At 35.7% G+C, this 25,624-nt stretch overlaps 1 long non-coding RNA gene across 1 annotated transcript; it reads right to left on the reverse strand.

The window, feature by feature from the left end:
• Positions 1-4,275: 4,275 nt before the first annotated feature.
• Positions 4,276-7,630, reverse strand: LOC113317130. Its single transcript, XR_003343262.1, has 2 exons — positions 7,445-7,630; positions 4,276-4,523 (listed from the first exon to the last, which is right to left on the reverse strand). It is a non-coding gene; the product is annotated as an uncharacterized LOC113317130 (long non-coding RNA).
• Positions 7,631-25,624: the final 17,994 nt, after the last annotated feature.

Here is a 25,624-nt window from a genome sequence, read left to right on the forward strand (position 1 = left end):
CATGGCTTGGAGAAGTTCAGGAGAGCTACAACTCAGATAAGTTAGCTTCTGAATTAATTCCACAATTAACAGTGTCTCCTTTCAGTAGAAACCCATTCACACTCAAACAAGGTATTCTGAGATATAAGAATAGGGTCTACATTGGCTCAATTGGAACCTTAAGACAACAAGTATGGCTGTTGTCCACTCTTCTTCTGTTGGGGGACATTCAGGCACTCAGGCTATCTACCAAAGAGCAAAAACATATTTTTATTGGGTGGGAATGAAGAAGGATTTACTCCAAAATGTGACATCTGTCAGCAACATAAGGTACCACATACTTCTCTAAGTAGATTGCTTCAACCATTACGAGTGCTTGACCAAGCATGTAAGCACATTTCCATGGATTTTATCACTGGATTACCAAAATCAGAAGGAAGGAAGGTCATTATGGTGGTGGTGGATAGGTTCACTAAGTATAGTCATTTCTTGCCACTCAGTCATCCCTTCACAGCTGCTTCAGTGGCTAACGTATTGTTTGATAACATTTTTAAATTGCATGGGCTTCCTGCTACCATAGTCTCTAACAGAGACAGTCTATTTCTAACTAATTTTTGGCAAGAGCTCTTTACTAAGATGGGTACAACATTGCACATGAGTTCTTATGGGCATAATGAGAGAGTCAATGCTTGTCTAGAGTCCTATTTAAGATGTACGACAAGCTACAGACCTACGAAGTGGGTTAGTTGGCTCTCCTTAGCTGAGTGGTGGTTCAATTCTACATATCATTCCAGTCTCAAGCTTACTCATTTTCAAGCCTTATATGGATACATTCCTCAGCAGTTTGATCTTTTTTCTCATAATCCATCTTCCAATGGAACTGTGGAAGACTATCTTCATAAAAGACAAGCAATGAGTATTATTCTCAAATCTACTCTTGAAGAAGCTCAACACAGGATGAAGCAGCATGCAGACAAAAAGGGGACTGAAAGAGAATTCAAAGTTGGATATTGGGTTTATCTGAGATTACAACCTTACAGGCAAACTTCAGTTCAACTCAGGAGGAATTTGAAGTTATCTGCAAAAATTTTTTGGCCCATATCAGATTCTTGCAAGACTGGGAAAAGTGGCATACAAGATCAAGCTTCCTACTACTTCCAAGATTCACCCAGTGTTTCATGTTTCTCAATTAAAGCCAAAGCTTGGAGCAGGAATACTTTCCACAAACCACACTACCCTCCTTGGATTCAAATGGGAGCATGAAGGTTACTCCATTTCAGGTCCTGGCCACCAAGACTGTCAAGAAATATCACCAATTAGTGGAGCTGATCTTAGTACATTGGATACACTCTTCTGAGGCTGATGCTACCTGGGAGGACAAGTATGTCATCAAAAAGCAGTTCCCAAAGTTCATTCTTGAGGACAAGAATAAAATTGAGTAGGGGGTATTTGCCATAGACCTTGTAGATCTATCTGGTGCCTCTAGTAGTTGTTTGTGTGGCTTTAGTAATTGTTGTTAAGGCAGGGCCAATGCTTTTGTTATTTGTATCCGGTCTGTCATTAGATAATGTTTAACTAATAATTGATTAATCTAATATTCTCTCTCTTGTTATTGTTCTTGCTCTCATCTTCCCTCTGACTTTCTCTTCTTCTTATCTTCTTATTTTCTCTTATAATCCTTCCTCAGATCCTAGATTATCAATCCTTTGTAGTGTAGATCACTAAAAATACTCACATCCTTTTGTTGTGCGCCTGGATAACGTTGAAATTCCACCCCAGAAAAACCTTCCTGTTCCAACTCCTACAGAGGCACCACCTACAATTGCCGGAATTCAGAAGACCGTTGGATTGCAAGTAAGTATTGTTAATTGCTTAGTCGTTTAATGTACACATAATCTTATATCAGTATATATATTAATAATGTGTTTGATGTATGAAACAAGCGGCATCGGCTTGGCAAGTTGAGGAAGATGTTTGGTTGCAAGAACGAGAAAGGAGAGGTGCCATGCCCTGACGAAATGAAAGAAGTCGAGGAAAAGCATGATAAAATGGAAGATCAAAAGCTATGTTCGGAGAAACGAGGAAGGTGGTCTCCAAGAAGCAAAGAACCAAGTGATAGAAGATTCGTATTTGTGTTTCTTCATTTGGAATTGGTTGTTAGGTTTTGAACAATTTGGAGCTTGTTTTTGTTCGTAGCTCATGATGAACTCTTTAGTTGTTCGTGTTAGAGCACTGCTCGGTCGAACTCACAAGAGTTGTTATCTCAAGCTTGTTTGTCAAGTTTAGCTGCCAAAACTATAAGTCTTGATTCTAGTCTACTTATAGCTAAGTCTCGGAGTAGGATAGAAAGTGTAGTTGAGCACTAGACTCCTCGACGTTCATCATACAAAGACGAAGAACTACTCAAGGAAATGGTGGAACTTCATCGACTAAAGGTATGTGGAGACTTGAACTTATCTATCACTCAAAAGTCTATCTACTCTATCTCGAGACAAAAGTCGTATTGCTATATAGACTTCGATTATACACATTTGCTATTTCGAGCCGAGTTTATCTCGCTTATCTATTTCTCGAAATATGTGTTGGTAAGCTTTTGCTTTGGCCAAGTTCATCTTTACAAGTGACGAAAGTCATGTTGATTTTTCAATATCTTGAAAATCGCTTTGATGAAGAATGGGTGTGAGTAACCTCTATTTAACATCCTCTAAGAATGTTTCAATGATTGAAATGAGAGTTTAGAATATATAACCTTGAATGGATATAAACATTGTATGTGAACTCATACTTGTGTAAGTCCATAATCCTTGAACCAAAGTATGCGTACTTTGCTTCTTAAGATAACCGGAACTAAAGTCCGCGTACCTGTACGCGCACTGTCGGAAGTTCACGTCCCGTGAATTTATATTGGAGTTTGTGAACTGAAAACAAACTTAATCCGGGCACTTAAGTATGCGTACCAGTATGCATACTTGAGTGGGTTATTTTCTAAAAACGGTTTATTCGTGAACTTAATCTTATATAAACTAAGGAATGCATATTTGCAAACCGTGGCTATAAAGTTCATGAATCGAATCGAGTGAATCAAAATCGTCTTTTGCTTCGATTGTGTCTCGTATACTTCTATGAGATCTAAGCAATTGAACAATTCTCTAACTAGTTCTTTTGAGTCATTTGAACTAGTTATGGTGAAGATGAATATGGTTGATATGAAAGTGCTCATATGGCTAACCATTTGGTTAACTACTGTTGAACCAACTAGGTGTACACGTTTAGCTACGGTTACACAAACCTAAATGAACGTGCATTTCATTTGTGTATAACAAGCTAAGTTCGATCTAACGGTTGAAAGATATTAGCTTGAATCTAATCAGGTTTTCATCTAACAATGAGTATTGAATGCTTTGTTACCAAGGTAGCATTGATTGCAAACCCTGATTTGAAGACTATATAAAGGAGAACTCTAGCAACTGGGAAACCTAATCCCCACACCTTCTGTGTGATACTAGTTGTATAAGCTAGAGTCGATTCTCCTTTAACCTTAGGTTTCTTCTCGAGACCCTGTAGGTTAACGACTTGAAGACTTCATTGGGATTGTGAAGCCAGACCCAACTATCTTCTCTGTAGTTGCGTGATCTGAACTTGATGTTTATATCGTATTGAGTACAATTGTAAGATTGGCTCGAGATTAATTTCTCCGATAGGCAAGATAGAAAAGTAGTCACAAACATCTTCGTCTCATCGTTTCTGATTCCACAATATCTAGTTTCGCCATCATACGATTTAGATTATTGTGAGGTGATTGATAATTCTAGGTTGTTCTTCGGGAATATAAGTCCGGGTAATCGATTGGTTCCTGTTCACCTTGATTTATCAAAAGACGGAACAAAACTCGTAGGTATTTATGTGGGAGGCGGATTTATCTATTCCTCTAGACTTTTCTGTGTGATACAAATTTGTTTATTAAAGTCTTCGACTTTGGGTCGTAGCAACTCTTAGTTGTGGGTGAGATCAGCTAAGGGAATCAAGTACTAGTATCCTGCTGGGATCAGAGACGTAAGGAGCGCAACTGTACCTTGGATCAGTCTGAGATTGATTGGGGTTTAACTACAGTCCAGACCGAAGTTAGTTTGTAGTAGGCTAGTGTCTGTAGCGGCTTAATACAATGTGTGTTCAATCTGGACTAGGTCTCGGGGTTCTTCTGCATTTGCGGTTTCCTCGTTAACAAAATTTCTGGTGTCTGTGTTTGTAGCGCCCCCTAAGCTAGCAGCTGACTAATCCAAGAGATTAACTATAAAATGAGGCACTAACAATCTAAACATCTATTTAAAACACTAAGAAATAAGCTCTAAACAAAGATTAACCCGAATCTAAACCCTCTCAGAAATAAATACAAGAACTTCTCTCGAGTGATACATATTCAGTAGTGAGTTGGTTTACAAAATAGAATATAAACACAAAATAAACATAGCGGAAGTTAACCAACTAACGAAACCAACTCCTCGAAGTTTTCATCGCCACGTACGCATCTTGATCTGTCTCTGAAACTGAAAGTGGGAATGGGTGAACACATCATCCCTGAAAGGGGTGCCCAGTAGAAATAACAACTAACTTTCGAGTAATCACTATGATAATTTAAAAACAATGCAGGTTTTGCTAAGAACGTTAAAACGCGGAAAAACAGATAAAGCATATTAAAATAATAAGTTGTACTGAAATATAAAGTTCTACCAACCAATAAACCAACACACATTCACAACATAAATAGTAGTTGAGCGACGTATTCCTTCGGAGTAGTAAGGCGTGACTCTTGCGGATTCTTCAATGATCATTAAAGCGCCCTCAGGTTTGCGGCCTCGTAGTCAAATAAGATTGGTACCTTACCAGTACCTCAATGTACGCGCACTCTACATAGCAACTAAAATATAATAGCTTTTTAAAGTAATTTAAAAGAAAAGTAAACATACATGCATACAGAATAGTTCCCTCTATGAAAAGTATTCCATAGGCTGCTTTTACGCCTCCTATGGTAATATTGGACACCTCAGTACCCACTTAAGGATACCCTCCGGGCCTATTTAATATTGGATGCTTTTATGCCCTACACAAGTGCTTAAAAACTAGGTATAAAGTGCGGTGAAGGAACCCATTCTATACACCAATCAAAAGGAAACCCTCTTCCTTTCATGCTAACAATAAATAAAAAATGTAATCACTTTCCAGTCAATGGAAAGAATCACTTTTCGAAAATAAGTAAATACTCCCAAAACACATATATTAGTTGTTTCTAAAGATCCAATCCCATCCCAAAATGTAAAAAAAAAATTAGTTTGTATTACACACATATAATACATGCATACACTATCATATAGTAACAAAGATATGCATGAATTTCATAAAAGATAGATTTGTAAAACAATAATGAGTACAAGAGAGTTCGTCATAGATTCCCACCTCTTTTGATGACAAGCCTTGCCTACCTCGAGATCCGTAATTCACTAGTTCGTCCTTTAGATCGATCGTTGTTAATAAAGATTAATTGTTAATCACACAAGCAAATCTGAGAATGTAACCAAAAGGCTCATACAAGGTTCAAACATAATCTCATACAATTCTTTAGTTATAAGGTAAGTGAACTATCTAATGATTCTAAGCCCATTTATGATTCTACATCTTTTCATTATCTAACTTTAGCACATCTAAGATTTACTGATAGTTTTGGGTTGGTCCTATAGTTCATTAAATATGTCTTATAATTATCTACAACTCTGCATAAGGAACCAAAGGCTAATTCAGACCACAAGTGGTCCAATTCATTACTCTATTTTAAAACTGACTCTAAACCCAAGTCTACTAAACCGGCCCATTAACTTCGGGCCCAGTCCACCTAAGAAAACTAACGGTCAAAAACAGTCAACAGGTCAACTGATGGTCAACATCTAAGGTCAAGTCAAAGTCAAGGAAAGTCAATTGGTTCAAGGTTAGGTCACAATCAAGGTCAGGTTCTGGTCAAAAGAGTTAAACTCAGTCAGACACACTAAGTCAGATAAAAAAAAATGAGTCAGCTAAACTGACTGGGATGACTAACAGGTTTAAATTTAAGAAACAAGAATTTATACAATCATAACCATTAATATCAACTCTCAGAGAACAAGTTCTAAGCTGAAACACACACACACTCGGACTAAAACTTCACTCCTTCCTTGATTCAGTTCAATTGCTAATATCACTATTTCTAATTTTAATTCCAATACACCACCAACTCAACTTCAAATATACCCAAGACAACATTCCAGTCCTATGCCAGTCAAACACACTGCAATCTATTACTTAAACACCAACAGTTCATCATGAATATCAATTCAAGATTCTGTCCTTACTTCATATGTTTACAAAAAAACTCTTCAAGGTCTTCTGCTAGTTCAATAATACTACCACAACCATGTATAACTATAATCACATCCTATGTAGCTCTCTTACACAATTCTCACCTCCTTGCATTCTACAACACCACCATACTTCACTTGATATTCAAACCATCCTAATCCAGATTAACTATTTCAGCTCAGCTACACCACACTATTAAGCCTCGACTAAAACTACCAATTCAACTCATATCTCATCTGCAATTACATATAAACCCAGCACCATCATGTAACTCAACTTCCACAACTGAGATTCAACATCTCATCTTGATCAGCATCCTCATCACCTACAATACCATTTCTCATTCTAGGCAACATCTGATTCTTATTCTAATCCCATGCAACGGTTTATTCCTCTCATAACTCATCCATATATGTTTCAGGCTTTCCCCCTGACCTGCAGGGCAACAACCAAACTCAGTTTCAACACCAACACCATCAATTCATTGTATCCTGTCCTTCATTGTTGTTGCACATACACAACTTCATCTGCACCACTGCTGCTAACATGACTTGCACCACCACTTGTATCTCAAATTACAGCTGCAAGCCAACAATCCTAACAAATCATCTAAACTTCAATCCGCTCATGGTTCAACAACAATATCACCAAGCTTCATCCCTGTAATCAAACAACTAGACCCATCTGCAATTCCTAAACATAAATCTAATTGTCATAATCACCATCTCAACACGAGAAACAAATCCAAATTCCTCATCAGTTTCAATTCAACCTCTGGTTCAGATCTTCAAACCCTAACTTCCCAGTTAACATCAAAACCACTTCAAAATATCAGTTGAACGAAAACTCTTGCTTCAATTAACTAAACCCATCTCCGATTCCTTCTTAATTATTATCTATTTCGAATTCCAATTCAACTCAGGAAACCCTAACTTGATTCGATTAACATCCTAACTAAAGTTAAACCCTATAGAACCATCTAAACTTCAATTAAACACGAACCCATCCATAATCTATTCGTTTATAACAAATCACATCAAAATCATCAAACAACTTCAATCAATTCGAAACCCTAAATTACCTTTTATCGATTATTTGTCAACACCATCTTCTTCATTAAAGTTCTACAAAACGATCACCCCTTCTTCATCTAATGATTGTGCTCAGAAAATCCGTACGCACGACTCACAAACTCTCAACAGAAGAGAAACAAAGAAGAGAAAGAAGAGATGAGCAGAAAAGAGAAGAAGAAAGATGAAGAAGAAGAAGAAAGAGAAACATAAGAGAATAATAAGTTCTCTTCGACACGTTTTGGTGATGATAAGGCAACTAAAATTATAAAAGCACCCATGAATTGATAAGGGCAGCCAAGCGGTTTAAAATTGAAATGACAATTTTACCCTTCATAGATATCTGATGATATCTTCTTATATGGTATCCGAATGACGCGTTCGAGTAGTCCATTTCGCATGACTTTTCGAGATCTGTTCAATGGTACTAATTTCGTATCTAGATCATTGTTAGATTATTCCTACAAATTAACATTCGTGTTAAAATAATCGAGTCCTTATCGACTAAATCGTCTCTTGATCATCTCTAGACCAGTCAAATAGCTTTGACGAGCTTGTGGGTCCTTACAGTGTTATTTCTTTTCCGCATTATATTTTGTTATATAATTGAAATATCATAGGTTGTGCGTTTAATCAATCAATTGGGAAATCCGACCTTTGGTTGTTGGTTGAAATTGATTGATCCTTGAACATTGGTCTTTGGTACCGTTCAAGTTAATTTCTCTTGTATTCAATTAGACTCGTAGATTTTTATATGCTTGAGTAAGTGTTGAATCAAGAAATTGAGATATCTCATTGATATACTTTTTATTAAGATTGAGTCTGACTGTCTAGTAAATTCTCTTAAAAGTATATTGGAGTTAGTCCATACAGATTGCTAAGTGAATTATTATGCGAGGTTGTTGTACCCCCACTTTTTCAGTTTGGTTTACTTTTGGTTTGTGGTAGCTGGATTAAAAACATTTAAGCACAATCCAGTTGTTTGGTTTATGCTAAACATGTTTGGATTCGTAGAAAAAAGTTATTTTTTAACTTTTCTTTACACAATTGGATATGCGCCGGCATTAAAATGTTTATATAAGGCAATGCCGACATTTTTTTCGGCATTGTTAAGCCACTACAATTCCATGCCGACTCCAATGCCAGCATTGAAATTGTTTCTAAAACTATGCCGATAAATAAGGATGAAAGTCACACAAAGAAGTAATTTTCATGTATAAAATTTTGACTCTGCCGGCATAGAAATATTTATCAAATCCATGCCGGCTGTAAGATTTCTTTTACATAAAAAATAATTTTGCAGAATATCGGCATGGTAAATAAGATATCCGTCAATGCCGATATTCCGTGCACCCTTCAGAAATTTTGGTTTTTAGAATGCCGGCACTGGTTTAGATAAACCAACAATGCCGACTCACTATGATTATAGATAATTTATGAACTTTTTATTTCATTCATAGATAATCTATTATATTAGATTTGAAGCTTTAAATTACAACAGAATAAAACAAGCAAATGAAGTACTTTTGATTTAAGATGATCTCCTATTTAGTATCCTTTTTCAACAATTGAGGCACCTTTGAGCCTTTCGCGAATATCTTCGAAGACATAGTCTAGAATCTCCATGTCAAGGATCAATTCCATTGGTTCATCTGCTTGTTCAACATATTCTTTTCCCTTCATATAACACCCATCACACCCACCAATAGGCTTGCATTGGTCCTTGTATTTTTCTCTTATTTCTGATTGTGCAATATCTTTGTCTAACCATTGAAACTCATCGCATTTTGGGTGATTAAAACACCTAACATTCTTCCATTATCAACATCATCAGTTTTTTCAACCCAAAACCGGCGTGTCCCATCACAATTTTTGCACGTCGAATAAATAAATGGACAGTGCAGGCTAAATGAGAAGGTGACTTGCAAATCTGACGGCTACAATGATGACTCTGTAAGAGAAGATTTTATTAGTGGTACGTCATAATAGAGAAGATTTTAACTATCGATATAGTATTAGTAATGGTGAATCTACTTACTTTGCAAGTAGGGCTTGATGGTGGTTTGCAAATAGAGATGAATCACACATCGCATGTAAAGCTTGAACCGTGCTTGCTTGATCTATTGTTTTACGCTTGATCGTGAGAGAATGATTTTTTTTTATTTGGTGGGTGCTTTCAGTATATTTTTTCCATGGGAATGGGGGTATTATATAGAATGAAAGTCCAACGGTCATAATTTTTCAAAAAATTAGCCGTTACCTTTTGAATTTCCCTTACGCCGGCATGGTCATATTTATTTTCTCCATGCCTTTTACATTCCCGGCATTGAACTGGAAAATACCACAATGCCGTTTCTACTGCCGGTGTTATATGTTGGTATAGAAACGATGCCAGCATTTTCTGGGGAACCATTGAGTTTTCAGTATGAAATAAATTACGTATCGGCATAGATATTGAAAACTAATTGATACTGGCATAAGGTTGATGGCGTTGGATCAATATTAATAACAGTGCCGGCTTATGTGAATTCAAAAAAACTAGTCGTTGAGGTATTTATCTATATAGAGAGACCTCGTACTTGAACTCAATTTCCCCAAAACTGTGTGTTATCTATATCCTAGATATTAGGTCGGTTGGTTTCTTATTTCTAAAGACTATGAACTTATTAGCTAAGTTATCACTACACCAAATTTAACGTTTAGCAACAACTTAAATCTGTTGTTGACCGGGCTTGCAACAGATTTTTGCCGTTGCTAAATATCTTGTCGCATTTTTTCGCAACAGCTCTAGCTTTGTTGCTAATTTCGGTCAGCAACGGCAATAACAACAGAAATAAGTTGTTGCGAAATTAAAATATATAAACATAAATAAATTGTTGCTACTCTGTTGCTAATTTTAGAGTCACTTCGGGATATATTTTAGTAGAACAAGATATAGTTGTGCTGGTTCAGATTTAGCAACATATTTTTGCCGTTGCTAATTTTTTTGCAATAAAAAAGAGAGTCAAGTCTTTGTTGACCTAGTCACAACTGATTTCCCCCCAATTTATCATGCAACACCCCAGTTCCCTACAAAACCCTGATTCATTGTATATCCAACAATTCAATCTGATAGTTCTCATACTGTATATTCACAGACATTCCCACAGGTTTAAACCTCAAATACATGCTACAAAGAAAGGGAACCAAATACAATAAAAATCAGGGAACTCATGACATCAAAGACATGTTACAGGTTTCATTAAGAAAATCAGGTGTCAAATTGTACAACTGAAAGATTGCATATGTAAATATGTTCTTGTTTCTTACATTGTACTGGCGCAACTATGTTTGTTTTAGCTTATAAGGATTGCATATAGAAACAAAATGTTACAACCTCTTACAGTGAGTAATAAGAATGCAACAAATTATTATGGCTTTGAGAGGATGATCATACGAAGATGTTGAATTCTCGTCTTGTAAATACGACCAAGATGATGAAGAACCTGTCACATATACATATATATAGTTAGAGATAACAAATAAAGAAAGTAAGAATACTTCAGATACATATACTCTATTGCTAATGATTTGCTTATACCTGAAAGATACTAGAGACCAGGTGAGACCAATGAGACTCGAGTAAGTGTTGGGATTTATGATGAGTTTTCGCTCTACCATAATCAAAATGACTCAGTCACAACACTAGGAGGTGGCATAATGGTGGCTTTAGATTCACCATAAGAAGATTTAGGGTGAAGCTCAATAGTTGAGCTAGTTTGTTTCCAGAAATGAACTGATCATCTCAGTGATATTCTTCAAACTCTGAAATTTATTACAAGCAACCCAATTTAGGTTTCGCAATACGACACACATAATCTAAGAATCAGTAACTATAAAAGAAAATAGAACAACATCATTTTAAAACAAGAAATATACATAAATCATGCAAGATTTTATTCTAATTTTTAGCTAAACATATACTTTTGTGTAAACAGTTCTGCAAAAGCCATCCAACTGAAACTTGTGAGGAAGCTGAGTATAAAACCTTAGAATAACTTGACAGTTTGCAATTTAATCATTGCAATTATAATCTACATTACCTGAATAGGATAAAATATAGAAGATGAAGTACCACAGATCGAATAAACCCAAATTATCATAGGGATTTACCAGTAAATTCCCTTAAACAATTTATGCACCTCTTATCTTTTAGGTGTCTTCTTCAACGAACAATGAAAATATTTCAAGTAAATCAGATATACCCAATTTGGTAAACAATGAAACAAAGCCAATGTTTTAATTATTGTTTGTATAAAATATTTAAAACCTAAAGAAAAGAATCGTCCAACAGCTTCAGATGATTCATAGTACAAACACTAAATATAAGGATTCAAATTGCAGAAGAATACATATATACCTGATGAATGATAAATGATGATATCTTGTTCCCAAACGATTCCACAAAGTCTTCTTGTGAACTGAATCTGAAGAGGAGAGCATAATGTCATAATCTGATAAGAAGTTGTAACTCTTGGAAACTGAAATATGAAATTGAAAGTATTTACTGAAGATTAATACTTGAAGTTGTCACCAACAACATGCATAATCCCGTAGCAGTAACATCATTACCTCAAAAAAATATTAACTGAAGGTTAATATCCATAAATTTCAAAGTGATAATATAAGCATCGCCAATTGAAGTACTTACCAGGGATTGATGTTCCCTCGGCTGGCTACTAGCAATTGACTCTAACTATAGTCACCTGCGCCATCAAATATAATAGAAGACAAACCACAAAACATTTATATACACAAAAACCACACACAAAGCAAAAAAATTGATTCATAGAATTCTGGTTTCTGTTCACATAGTTACATCAGGTAAATCTAAATATTTCTTATGCACAACTGCATAAGAGTCGTTCAAAGCACAACCGCAAAAGAGACATTCTTATGCACAACTGCAAAAGAATCTACATGTTAGCATGTTAAGAACATGTACAAAAAGCGTGAACATAAGCAAAAAAAAGGTAAAAGCCATATATCTTTTTCGTCTATAAACGCGATAGATGATGGTTGAGATAACATATCTCTAAAAAATTAGAGCGACCAACTAATCATATTTGATGCACATCCTTGGATGCACCACAAATACTCCAATTCCAACATCTCTGAAGGTTTCAACAAGTTATGGTCTTCTCAAATGGCTTGACAATGTCATCCAACAACACTTTTCCAAGATGAGGTGGTACAGGTAACCCGCGAGCCATTTCCTCTAATTCACCTGTGCAAAGTTTACCGAGATCAATGATTTCACCATCAATGTTCAACAATGAACACTTTGGCATGTCAGCACCTACTGCTGATCGATCTGGTGATATGGGCTGAGCAGGTGAAGGTGCTTGGCCAGGTGAACTTGTATTAACAACAGAAGCATCTCTAGCAGGTGAATTGTCCATGATGTTCGAGCGCAGTGCAACCATTGTCTGAAAATCTATACTGATCTTAATGTTATTCAGCTTTACGGCAACATACAATGTTGTATTACCTTTAGGACATGAAGGGTATAACGGTGCTCTAGCACGCTCATATAAAAATTTATTTTCTTGCTTCTGCTGGTTCCAACATCAACATGAGTCCTACTATCTAACCCAACATTATCATCTACACCTATAGCAGGATCAACATCCTCGACAACAACTCCTACATTATCCCCTACATTTGATACATTCTCAGCTATATTGTCACCTATATTTTCCTCACTAGTGTTATCTCTATGTGCATGTGTTTCTACTTCTGAGCTTTCTCCATGAAAACGCCGTGTTGTATAGTGTGATAAATACCATATTTCAGCAGATGAGATGAAATCTCAGTAAGCGTTACCAATCCTTTATTGTTCTTACAGCGACCACAAGGGCATGGGAATAACGCATTTGCACTACCTTTTTCACTAGCGAACTGTATGAATGACCTAACACCTTATATGTACTACTCTGATTTCTGGTCACATTTTATCCACTTCTTATCAGGTATCAACGACATTTCAATACCCTACAATTGTGATTCTTAAAGACAACATCTATGTTTAAATTTGGACAATATTTGTATCCAACATCTTTATAAAACTCAGCAATCATATCTATCAATACATCTAGATCACATCAAATGAAAAATTATTGAATTTACTTTAAGTCTACCCATACAAATATTTTGTCAAGCTACTTACACACTAAATCTACAGTTTAATCTGACTTTTAGTAAAGTTATAACTTAATAAGTTTTCACAAAACTAAAACTCACATTAAACTGCTAATAATTTGTAATTTTTGACATCACTAACAAAGCATATCAAACTTTATGCAGAAAATTTGAGTTTTGAGGTTTAAGTTCTAGGTTACACCCAAATCAAAATCAAATCTGACCCAAATACCATTCAAAATCAAAAATAAGAAACACCCAACTCGTAAAAAATCGAAATAAATTAACAACCAAATCTCAGATACAAGCTATTGGCCTAAAATTAAACTCAAAACATAAAACTAGAATAGAAAGATAAACCATACCTAGGTTAATTATGCTTAGCAAGTTCCCTCAGAATGGTGCTTCCTCCTGCAGCAAAATAAGTGAAAGTCATTAAAAAAAAACCCAAACCTTACTGTCGATCTAACATAATAAACCCTAACTATTGAAAGATAAACCCTGAATATTGAAACCCTACAGTAATTAACTTACCTAACTTGCAATCGTACTTGGTCGAGTTTAATAGCAGAAGAGATTAATGGCAGCATAATTTTCTTCAGACCCAGATGAAGATGATAAAGGAAAGAGATGGTGAAATGGAGAAGATAAAGGAGAGGGTAGAGAAAAGTATGTGGATAAAAATGAAGCATGTGTCATGTACCATATTTTTGGAGGGATTAATCCCGCATCTCCAAAGTCAAGAAGTCAACTGGTCAATGGGGTGAAACATCCACAAAATTTGAAATCGTTCCAACATATGGGTGGGAAAATGGTTAAAGGTGTTCCCATCTAAGCATGTTGTAACGATCCTCAAGCTCGTCAATGCTATTTGACCGGTCAAGAGTTGATATAAAGTTGATCAAGAGCCGAATTAGGCATTAATAACTCGATTAGTTAATATAGATTTTAATTAACATAAATTAGTATAACAAATAATTTAGTTCCAAAATTAGTACCATCTAATAGGTCTCGAAAAGTTACGCGGAATGGACTACTCGAACGTGTCAATCGGACATCGGACGAAGAAGATATCATCAGATTGGTACGAGGGGCAAAATAGTTATTTTTGATCTAAACCGCTTGACATCCCTTATCCAGAGCGTTGGGTGCCTCAGTGTTTTTGGTCGACCTTATCCCTAGTCGAACCGAAAAGAATTCATTTTCTTCCTTATTCTTCTTTGTTCTTTCTCTTTCTCTCTGTCGAATTTAGTTCTGCTGAATTGAAATTAGTTTTGGTGTTAATGATTCATAGTTAGGTTGTAGGGTGTTGATTAGAAGGAGTATGTGATGGAGATGTAATTGATTGAACTCGGGGAGAAGAAGAAAGTAATGTTTGATCATTCTTGAGATGGAAGAATCAACTGAAGATTGAGTTCCTGATAGATGAAGAACCGAGAGGTTATTATGGAATTGACGAGGTTAAGCTTTTCTGGTGTTGAATCAAAGCCAGGTAAATTAGGGTTTCTTTATTAAGATATGTTTTATGTGAAATTGATGTGTTGTTTGATCATTATTAATGGGTTTGTTCTTAATTGAACTATAGATGGATGTATTAGGTTTAATTTCTGTTTTTGTAGGAAGTTGAATTGGAAATTAGGTTCATCCTAAATTAGGAATTAGTTGAAATAGATTTGCAGATTTAGATGATTGTTATGAGTTACAACTTGTGGTGTTATTGATGTTACTAAGAATTATTGGTTGGTATTGGGAGGAAGATGAATTGGATGTTGGCTAGTCAGATAAGATACCTGTTTTATCTCAGATAATAATGATGTTCATTAGTTGGGTGTTGGAGCAGAACTTAGTGGTGTTGAAAGGGATGAAATTGTTTAGTTGGTGATGTTGTATTAAGAGGCAGCTGAAGTTAACTTAATTGGTAGAGACTCAGTTTGATCATATAGGGTTACTTGAGTTGAAGTGTTTGGTTTATGCTTTGAGTTTACAGTTACATATGAATTGGGGTTATAGCTGTGGCTAATGGAATTGATGTCAGTTAGTGGATATTACAGCTAGAGTTAGCCAATGTTATTTGGTGTTGATGCAGTGGTTTTGTGAAGCTGAGAAGAAACAGAAATTCTAAACTGCAGTTTGGATGTGTTGTTCAAGCTAAGATGACAGTGTTGATAGAATTCAGGAGATTTGGATGAGTTGGAGTTGTTATGATTGATGTTGAAGTGCAGGTGGATATTAAGTAACAGAGGTCAGGATTTAGTATGAAGATTATGACTCAAATGGAGGTTAGAATTGAACTACAATTGTATTTGGTTGAACTGGTGGAGAATAGGTTGCGAGTACAAGGTTGTTGAGATGAAGAATAAATAGTTAGTTGAAATGAAACTACAGGATTGTAATGGTTTTTCAATTACAAGATTATGTATTGGAATTAGGTTTGGAAATGGTGATTATAATGTTTGAACTGAATTAAGGAAGATATGTAGGATTAGTCTGTGTTGTGTGTGTGTGTATTTTAATGCTTTAGTTTGTGGCATGAGCTAATGGCTCAGGCCTTGTGTTTTAGCTGGCTAGTTGATAGTCTAGTCTGACTCGTCTGAGTCAGTTTATCCGCCTGAATCAGTCTTCTGACTGAGTTGACCATGTAACCTGACTTGACCTGATTTGACTCAGTGACTTAACTCGTTGACCTGACCTTGGATCAGTTGACTTACCTTGACCTTTGACTTTACGTGGACTGTTAGTTGGCCCCATTGACCGTTAGCGACTATCAACTCAGATGGACCGGGCCTTTAGTTAATGGGCTTGTTTAGTGGACTTGGGCTTAGGCATAGTTTTCCTATTTTGATATATTGGACCTTATGGTCTGAATTAACCTTTAGTTCCTTCTACAAAGTTGTAGATACTCATTAGGCTTAGTCCTATGGTATTCTAATCTAGCAGCTAGATTGGCCATCCACGTCAGCTAGGGAAACCTCCTAAGTCCTATGGTATTGCTAATCTAGCTGCTAGATTAGCAGTCCACGTCGTCTGGGATCACTGTCCAACGCTGTTTGGTTCAGCCTTTTAAATTTCAGCCGTCAAATCAAATTTTGTGATTTTTGTGATCCGTGTGATTTTTGTGAGCGCTGAACCATTCAGCGTTGGGACCACTTTTTGAGCGCTGAATCATTCAACGCTTTAAATTTCAGCCATCAGATCAAATTTTAAGATTTTTGTGATCCGTGTGATTTTTGTGAGCGCTGAACCATTCAGCGTTGGGACCACTTTTTGAGCGCTGAATTATTCGGCGTTTCAATCTCGCTGCTAGTTGAACTGCGAGCACTTGCTAGGAGAGAGAAGTAGACAGAAATAGTGTTAACTTTTTTTCCCACACTTTTTTCATGATTTGCAACGCTTTTTGGCCAATCTAGCAGCTCAATCTAGCCCATAGGACTAAGCCTTAGACTTATCAAATGGACTATAGATTCTACCTAATGGAATTAATAAACCTTGTTATACTAAAGATAGATATTGAAAAGGTGTAGAACCATAAATAGGCTTATAACCATTAGATAGTTCACTTAGCCTATAACTTGAGAATTGCATGAGATTATGTTATGAGCCTTGTATGAGCCTTTTGTCTAATATCTTAGAGTGCTTGTATGGTTAACAGTCATCATTTATTAACAACGATCGATTCAAAGATGAACCATTGGATTGAGGATCTCGAGGTAGGCGAGGCTTGTCATCAAAAGAGGTCGGAATCGATAACAAACTCTCTTGTATTCATTATTATTTTACAAATCTATCTTTTGTGAAATCCATGCATATCTTTGTTACTATATGACAGTGTATTTATGTATTATACTAGAAATAACCCGTGTCGTAACGGCACGGCATTAGCCTAAATAATTTTTGGTTAATTTTATTAATTACTACAAACTATGATAACACTTATTTTTACCTAGGATAACTTGTAGCAGTTATATACTTCTCATCCAAATAATTATAGCTCTGGTCTCACTTGCAATGTTGTAAATAATAATTTTTGTAAATTTTTGTAATGATTTCAATATAGAGAATTTACCGTCAAAATATCGTCCAGTTAGAAATAACCCATGCCGTAGCCACCATACTTAATCATTTTTCATGCAAGGAGATTGATAATTTGGTTCAAACTAATAAAACACTAAATATCACATCTGTTTGGTAAAATTTAATGATTTTATGCAAACTAAAATGAAAACAATATAAGCTGTATATTTTCAATAATTAACTTACACCAATTAGAGAAGATACAAAATTGAGCATGATAATCACATACCCATTGGATCTAAATTATCATCAAATATGTTAATTGGGCTTGATGATGGTCAATACATGTTCTGCTGAGTAAATCATTTTTTTGGAAATTAACTCACTCTAGAACTTATGAGTTACCATTTTGCTAAACTTATGTTCGGTATTGGAGTAAATCATCAGAAGAACTAACATCTGATTACCGTTGATGCTAAGTCAACTGATATATTTGTTATTTGTTAGTTGATGATTTGAGTGTTGTGCATTGACTGAGACCTGTGGAGTTAACATAACACTGTTAGTATCCACAAAGTATATAAGTTAGTATTCCACAAAGTATATAAGGCACAACAAAGATGATACTGGAGTGAATCTGGTGGAACAATGTTGCTTATTATGGTAGAGTTTTTCTAGCAAAAATGTGTAAATGAGTTGCTTATCACCATTTACGGACATTGTGAATTAAAGTTATTGTCCATTAAAATAAAAAACAAAATTACAATTATAATTATAATGAAAAAGAAAAAAGTAAAATACAAAATTTATTTTTCAAAAAGGAATTGGGGCCCAGCTTGTTGCTAGGTTACCAACCAAAGCTTCGTACGATTCATAATTTTCTTCAAAAAGGAAAATACAAAACTTATTTTTCACCTTTATAAAATATATTGGCTAGATGTGAAACAAAGTATTATCATCTTATATCTATGTATGCGTCAAAAAAAGAAAAAAAAATACCATATCTACGTAACTGCGACCGCATTTTATCAACTGAAAGTTCCACCAAGTCTGATTACAATTCTCAAAAATTGATTAAAACCTATCGAAATGATTTCATAACACTGACATCGAAGCTTAAAAATAAAACATCCATAACCTTTTCGTGTTTTGATCGACCTTCCTTGGTAGAATATATATGCATAATATTTAATGAAGAAAGACCAACCACTGACACAAATTCTTTAGGTTCTTTACAAAGTTATGAATTTCTCTTGACAACTTTTCCTTCTCTTGACAGCAATGGCCCAAACTTCCATATCAAATTATTAGGGACGATGGGGTGCATGGTATCCCCTGTGTAGGATGTAAAAAATGATTAGAATGCATAACTAATATCCAAAAAAAAATTACAAATAAACAATAGTTTGATTCAGATTGAAATAAGAATATACTCACGTTCCGTAGATCATTAGTAAATCCAAAGTAGTGACTTTTCGTTGGTCTCCATGAAATCGATCTCTTCCCATTTTCTTGCAACACGAAACTTGAGTACTGCAGATTTGTTTTCATCGCAATCATGTATTCTTGAAAAGGAAGCAAACACGCTTAAAAAACTTACCAAAAAAATAAGTTTGGAATGAGCGTGAAGGTGTGTGGTTGAAGAAATACACTCCTCTATTGGTTATTAAATAATTGTAATTAGTGGCCTTTTTAATGTTTTAACGTTTTTTTTCTTTTTTGAATGACCTATTGTGTGTTAATCATAAATCATCCGTTTCATTTGCATGCGGAATTTATAGCATGTACGTTTTTTTTTGTTATTAATAGGGTAAAAAAAATTGTGATGGTAAATTAGGGAATTTAAGTATACGTTGAGAGGAGAATTGGAGGGATATGGAATATGACCGATTGTAGAAAATCATAATTATCCTTAGTTTAGCCCTAATTTTGGTAGGCCGATACTTAATTATGGTGTAATCAAAAAAGGAAAAAAAAATGAGCTCATACCTTAATCACGCGGTGCATTTCCTCAATTTTCTCCTCTGGTATGATGGCCTAGCTAAAGCTGCATTTTCTCTCGGTGGTGCTGCATCAGTGAACTCATCTCTTTACACAGTTGATGGTGGTCAAAGGGCTGTTCCAATTGAAGTGCACCATTAATGTCAAGATCTTAAACTTGATGAAACCGAAACCATCAAAGGGGGCGATTGATCTTTTCGAAAATTGAGGTGGCGGATGTGGAGGTGGTGATGGTGACGGCGTAGATGGCGGTGGAGGTGGTGATAATGGCAGTATGAAGAGAAGGAGAGTGAAAAGAGAAACATACTACTCGGATCTGAAATATGCTGAAACCGAAATCATCAAAGGGGACGATTATCTATTCGAAAATTGAAGCGGCGGATGCTGAGGTGGTGATGGTGACGGCGAAGATAGTGGTAGAGGGGTGATGATGGCGCCGTAACGGGTTACAAACAGTAGGTGAAGGAACTCATTTCCTGAAATATTCGTACTAAACCACGTACTTTCTCACTAATTATTGAAATTATTTTATGGGAATTGAAAAAGTGGGGGTACAACAACCACACCCAATATTTCGATTAGCAATCTGTATGGACAAACTCCAATATACTTTCTAGAGAATCAACTAGACAGTCAGTCTCAATCTAGATAAAAAGTATATCAAAGAGTTTATATCTCAATCTCTCGATTTGATATATTCTCAAGCAAATAGAAATCTGCGAGTCTTTATCAAATACTAGAGAGATAACTTGGATGGTACCAAAGACCAATATCCAAGTGTCAATCAATTTAAATCAACAACCAAAAGGTCGGATATTCTAATTGATTGAACAACGCACAACCTGTGATATTTAAATTATATAACAAAATATAATGCGGAAAAGAAATAACACAGACACCAGAATTTTGTTAACGAGGAAACTGCAAATGCAGAAAACCCCCGGGACCTAGTCCAGATTGAACACACACTGTATTAAGCCGCTACAGACACTAGCCTACTTCAAACTAACTTTGGTCTGGACTGTAGTTGAACCCCAATCAATCTCACACTGATCTAAGGTACAATTATGCTCCTACGTCTCTGATCCCAGCAGGATGATTCCCTTAGCTGATCTCACCTACAACTAAGAGTTGCTACGACCCAAAGTCGAAGACTTTAATAAACAAATCTGTATCACATAGAAAAGTCTACATAATAGATAAATCCGTCTCCCACGAATATACCTACGAGTTTTTGTTCCGTCTTTTGATAAATCAAGGTGAACATGAACCAATTGATAAACCAGACTTATATTCCCGAAGAACATCCTAGTATTATCAATCACCTCACAATAATCTTAACCGACGCAGCGAAAAAAATATTGCGGAATCACAAACGATGAGACGAAGATGTTAGTGATTACTTTTATATCTTGCCTATCAGAGATATCAATCTCAAGCCAATCGTTACGATTGTACTCAACACGATAGAATCAACAAGATCAGATCACACAACTACAAGAAAGTAGTATCTGTCTGTCTTCACAATCCCAATGAAGTCTTAAATTCGTTAACCAGGTTTAGAGAAGAAACCAAAGGTTAAAGGAGAATCGACTCTAGCTTACACAACTAGTATCGCACGTAAGGTGTGGGGATTAGGTTTCCCAGTTGCTATAGTTCTCCCTTATATAGTCTTTCAAATCAGGGTTTGCAATCAATGTTAGCTTGGTAACAAAGCATTCAATATTCACCGTTAGATGAAAACCTGATTAGATTCAAGTTAATATTTCTCAACCGTTAGAACAAAAACTTAGCTTGTTACACATGAAAAAGCGGGGGTCTAACAACACCACCCAATATTTCGATTAGCAATCTGTATGGACTAACTCCGAAATACTTTGCTAGAGAATCAGCTAGACAGTCAGACTCAATCTAGATAAAAGTATCTCAAGGAGTTAATATCTCTCTCTTAATTTGATTTTTACTCAAGCTAAAAACAATAGCGAGTCTTTATCAAATACAAGGAATACTTGGATGGTACCAAAGACCAATGTCCAAGGATCAATCAATATCAATCAACAACCAAAGGTTGGATTTCCAATTGATGATCACGAACACACAACCTGTATTATTTCAATTATATAAAATATAATGCGGAAAAGAAATAACACAGACACCAGAAATTTTGTTAACGAGGAAACCGCAAATGCAGAAAAACTCCGGGACCTAGTCCAGAATGAATACACGCTGTATTAAGCCGCTACACACACTAGCCTACTGCAAACTAACTTCGGACTAGACTATAGTTGAACCCCTATCAATCTCCCACTGATACAAGGTACAATTGTACTCATACGCCTCTGATCTTAGCAGGATACTGCGCACTTGATTCCCTTAGCTAATCTCACCCACAACCAAGAGTTGTTGTAACCCAAAATCACAGACTTGATAATAAACAGATCTGTCTCACACAGAAAAGTCTATAAAAGGATAAATCTGTTTCCCACAGATAAACCCTAGGTTTTGTTCCGTCTTTAGATATAAAATCAAGGTAACAGGAACCAATTGATAATCCGGTCTTATATTCCCAAAGAACAACCTAGATTAATCAATCACCTCTCTACAATCCTTCCTGACTACACAAGCGGATTGTCGAGGAATCACAAACAGTGAGACGAATATGTTTGTGACTTCTTTATCTTGCCTACCGGAGAACTCTCATGATCTCAAGCCAATCAATAGATTGTACTCGTACGATAGAAGATGCAAGATCAGATCACACAACTACGATAAAGTAGTATCAGTTTGGCTTCACAATCCCAATGAAGTCTTTAAGTCGTTAACCTGATTTTAGAGAAGAAAATCAAAGGTTAATGGAGATCGACTCTAGCGGGAGCACTAGTAGCACACATACATGTGGGGATTAGTTTTGCACAATTCTAGATGTCTCCTTTATATAGCCTTCAAATCAGGGTTTTGCTTTAGTTACAAAGCAATCCATATTCACCGTTAGATGAAAACCTGATTCAGATTCAAGCTAATATTTATCAACCGTTAGATCGAAAACTTAGCTTGTCACACACACTTAGGTAGAGGTTTACTGGGTTCGTGAAAACCATGCCCAAACGTGTACGTGTATGTTGGTTCAACATAGTAACCCAAAAGGTTAACCATATAAGCATTTCATATTAACCTTGTTCTTGTTCACCATAACTAGTTCAGTTGACTCAAATGAACTAGTTACAGAGTTGTTCAATTGCTATGAGATCTTATGTAACTACACAAGACACAATTGAAACAAAGATGACTCAATTCGATTGAATCGGCTCATGAACATTATGGCTACGGCTTGCATAAAGCATTCCTTAGAAATTTAATGTTTCATGTTCAGAGCACATCTTTAGATCATAACCTCTTAAGTTCACAAACAAGTTCGCGGACTTAAGTTAATCGGTTGAGTTTTCCAAACTCAGCAGAAATTCTCGAAAAGAGAACTTCCGCAAATTCGCGGACTAAGCACACAAACGAGTATTTGGAAAATCCGAGCAGAAATTCTCGGTCGAGAACTTCCGACAGTTCGCGGACTTGGCAAGCCAATTCCACAATCCTCCAGATTTCTCTTGATCAACAAAGTTCTAAAACTTCGGTTCAAGGAATACATGGTTATGTAATCTAAACTCTCATTTCAATCATTGAGACATTCTCAGAGGACGCTATGTAGCCGTTATTCACAGACCGATTCACGTCAGAGAAATTCTCAAAGTGATTGAAACTTTTCATGACTTTCGTCACTAGGTGAAGATAAACTTGATCAAAGCGAAACGCTTTACCAACACACGATTTCGAGATAAAAGATAAGCAATGAATGCTCAGCTCGAAATGTCAAATGTGTATGATCTAGTCTATATAGCATACGACTTTTGTCTCCTAAGAAGTAGGAGATAGAAGAGATAGACTTTTGAGTGATAGATAAGTTCAAGTCTCCACATACCTTTTTGTTGATGAAGTTCCACGGTTCCTTGTATAGATCTTCGTCGTTGTATGATGAATCGCCATGAAGTCCTTGAGATCAACTACACTTTTCTATCCTAGTCCGAGACTTAGCTATGTAGGCTAGAAATCAAGACTTATAGTTTTGATCACTAACATTGACAAACATGCTTGAGATAGCAACGCATGCGAGGTTGACCGAGCTATGCTCTAACAATCTCCTATATATGGAATACAAAAAAGATAAACTTTAGTGGCTCCTATTCCATAGTCTAATCTTCAACGTTCCTTGAAATCTTTGTCTTTCCAAGTACTCCAATGATTCCAAAGGTTGTAAGTTTAGCACCATCGTTGTTGAAGATCCGTAGCTATAACAATGAGAGAAATCGAGATTCTCGATCATTATTATACAGTGTTATAGTATTATTATATAACATCAAAATCCAATTGTATCACGACTTTAACAATAATACTACGGTGATATGTATCACTCCCCCTTAGTCAATACTCCATCTCGATCATGGAAACCACTCCCCTTACACAATGATCCGAAAACCATATGTATTTGTAGTGTGAACTACAATATTTATCCCCCTTTTTGTCAATTAAATTGGCAAAGGTACAAGAATGAGATCATAATGAAATTTCCACAAGAGACATTTCATGACCAAAATAAAAATACATACCAACTTAATTTAGATGCAATCTAATAGCCGAAGCAAACGGCATTCATCAAGGAGTTTTAAGATACAAGATAACCCTTATAAAATTCCACAGCCGCACTCCCCACAAGATATTACCATTAAGCATAAGTTCAAAAGAACTCTCCCCCATTTGATGTCATTCCCGAGAGAACAACAAGAGCGACCTTAATTTCGAAAGAAAAGAAGGATTTTTTATTGGATACCAAAAAAACATAGGAATGATTTTCTATATCCAAAGATCAACCAAATTAACCACAAGTAAACCCATGATTAATTCAATTGGAATACGTAACTAAATCAAACCACAAAAGTGATCAATTTAATTGAAAGTGCTCAACATAAGTAAACTCACGGAACTACGACTAAGTCAATCACACGAATATGACTAACTTAACCGTTCAAATACTCAACATAAGGAAAACCTTACGAAATATATGACTACATTAACCAAGGAACATGATAGTGCAGCCTTTCATATACTCAACACAAGAACTTGTGGAATATATGAAAACTCAACTATATTAATTACAAAAGAACCTATAATTAATCTAATTGGTATGCAAACAACCAAACTAATCACCGAAGTAATCAATTTAATTATTTTGGGCTTAACATAAGAGAACTTATGGAACCCCAACTAAGTTCATCCTAGAATATGACAACCTTAACCATACATGTACTCGACATAAGAAAGAAGACTTATGGAGTACTAACTAAATAACCAAACTAGTTGATTAATTTAGTTCCTAATGCTCGACATATAACATCTTATGGAACAACCAACAAAGCCAAGGTAAATCGACTTAGTTGTAAGGTGCTCAACATAAGACACACAATGGAGCCTTCACGGTAAAACATAATAAAATGGATCAATGAATATCAATACCGTGGATAACTTACAAGGATCTATTCTATTTTCCATCATAACAACATAATAGACTTTATCCTTGTTTAACAAAAGATTTTATCCTATTTTCCATCAAATACGTGATTACATAGGCTTAACTTTTGTATATGTCAAAAGTCCATTCTTCCTTTCACCAATACGAATACCGATTCATGAACGACTTTATTTTTTACTGCAATATGGGACCTTCAAGTTCACGGACGTAAACAATACATATCCCATAAATATATTGCGATATCACAAACCATTAAAATACTGCAATAAACATCATCCTCCAAATATTTTTAGAATTTAATAACAAAACCTAAAAAATAACATAAGAAGATGAAAACAAAAATAGCTATGTGTAGTCACAATCATCGCTATTCAAAACACTAGTTATTCTTCCAGCTAATCCAAAAAGAAGACATACTAGGCAT

The sequence above is a fragment of the Papaver somniferum genome, chromosome 10 (assembly GCF_003573695.1).
Source record: "Papaver somniferum cultivar HN1 chromosome 10, ASM357369v1, whole genome shotgun sequence".
NCBI classification, from domain to species: Eukaryota; Viridiplantae; Streptophyta; class Magnoliopsida; order Ranunculales; family Papaveraceae; genus Papaver; species Papaver somniferum.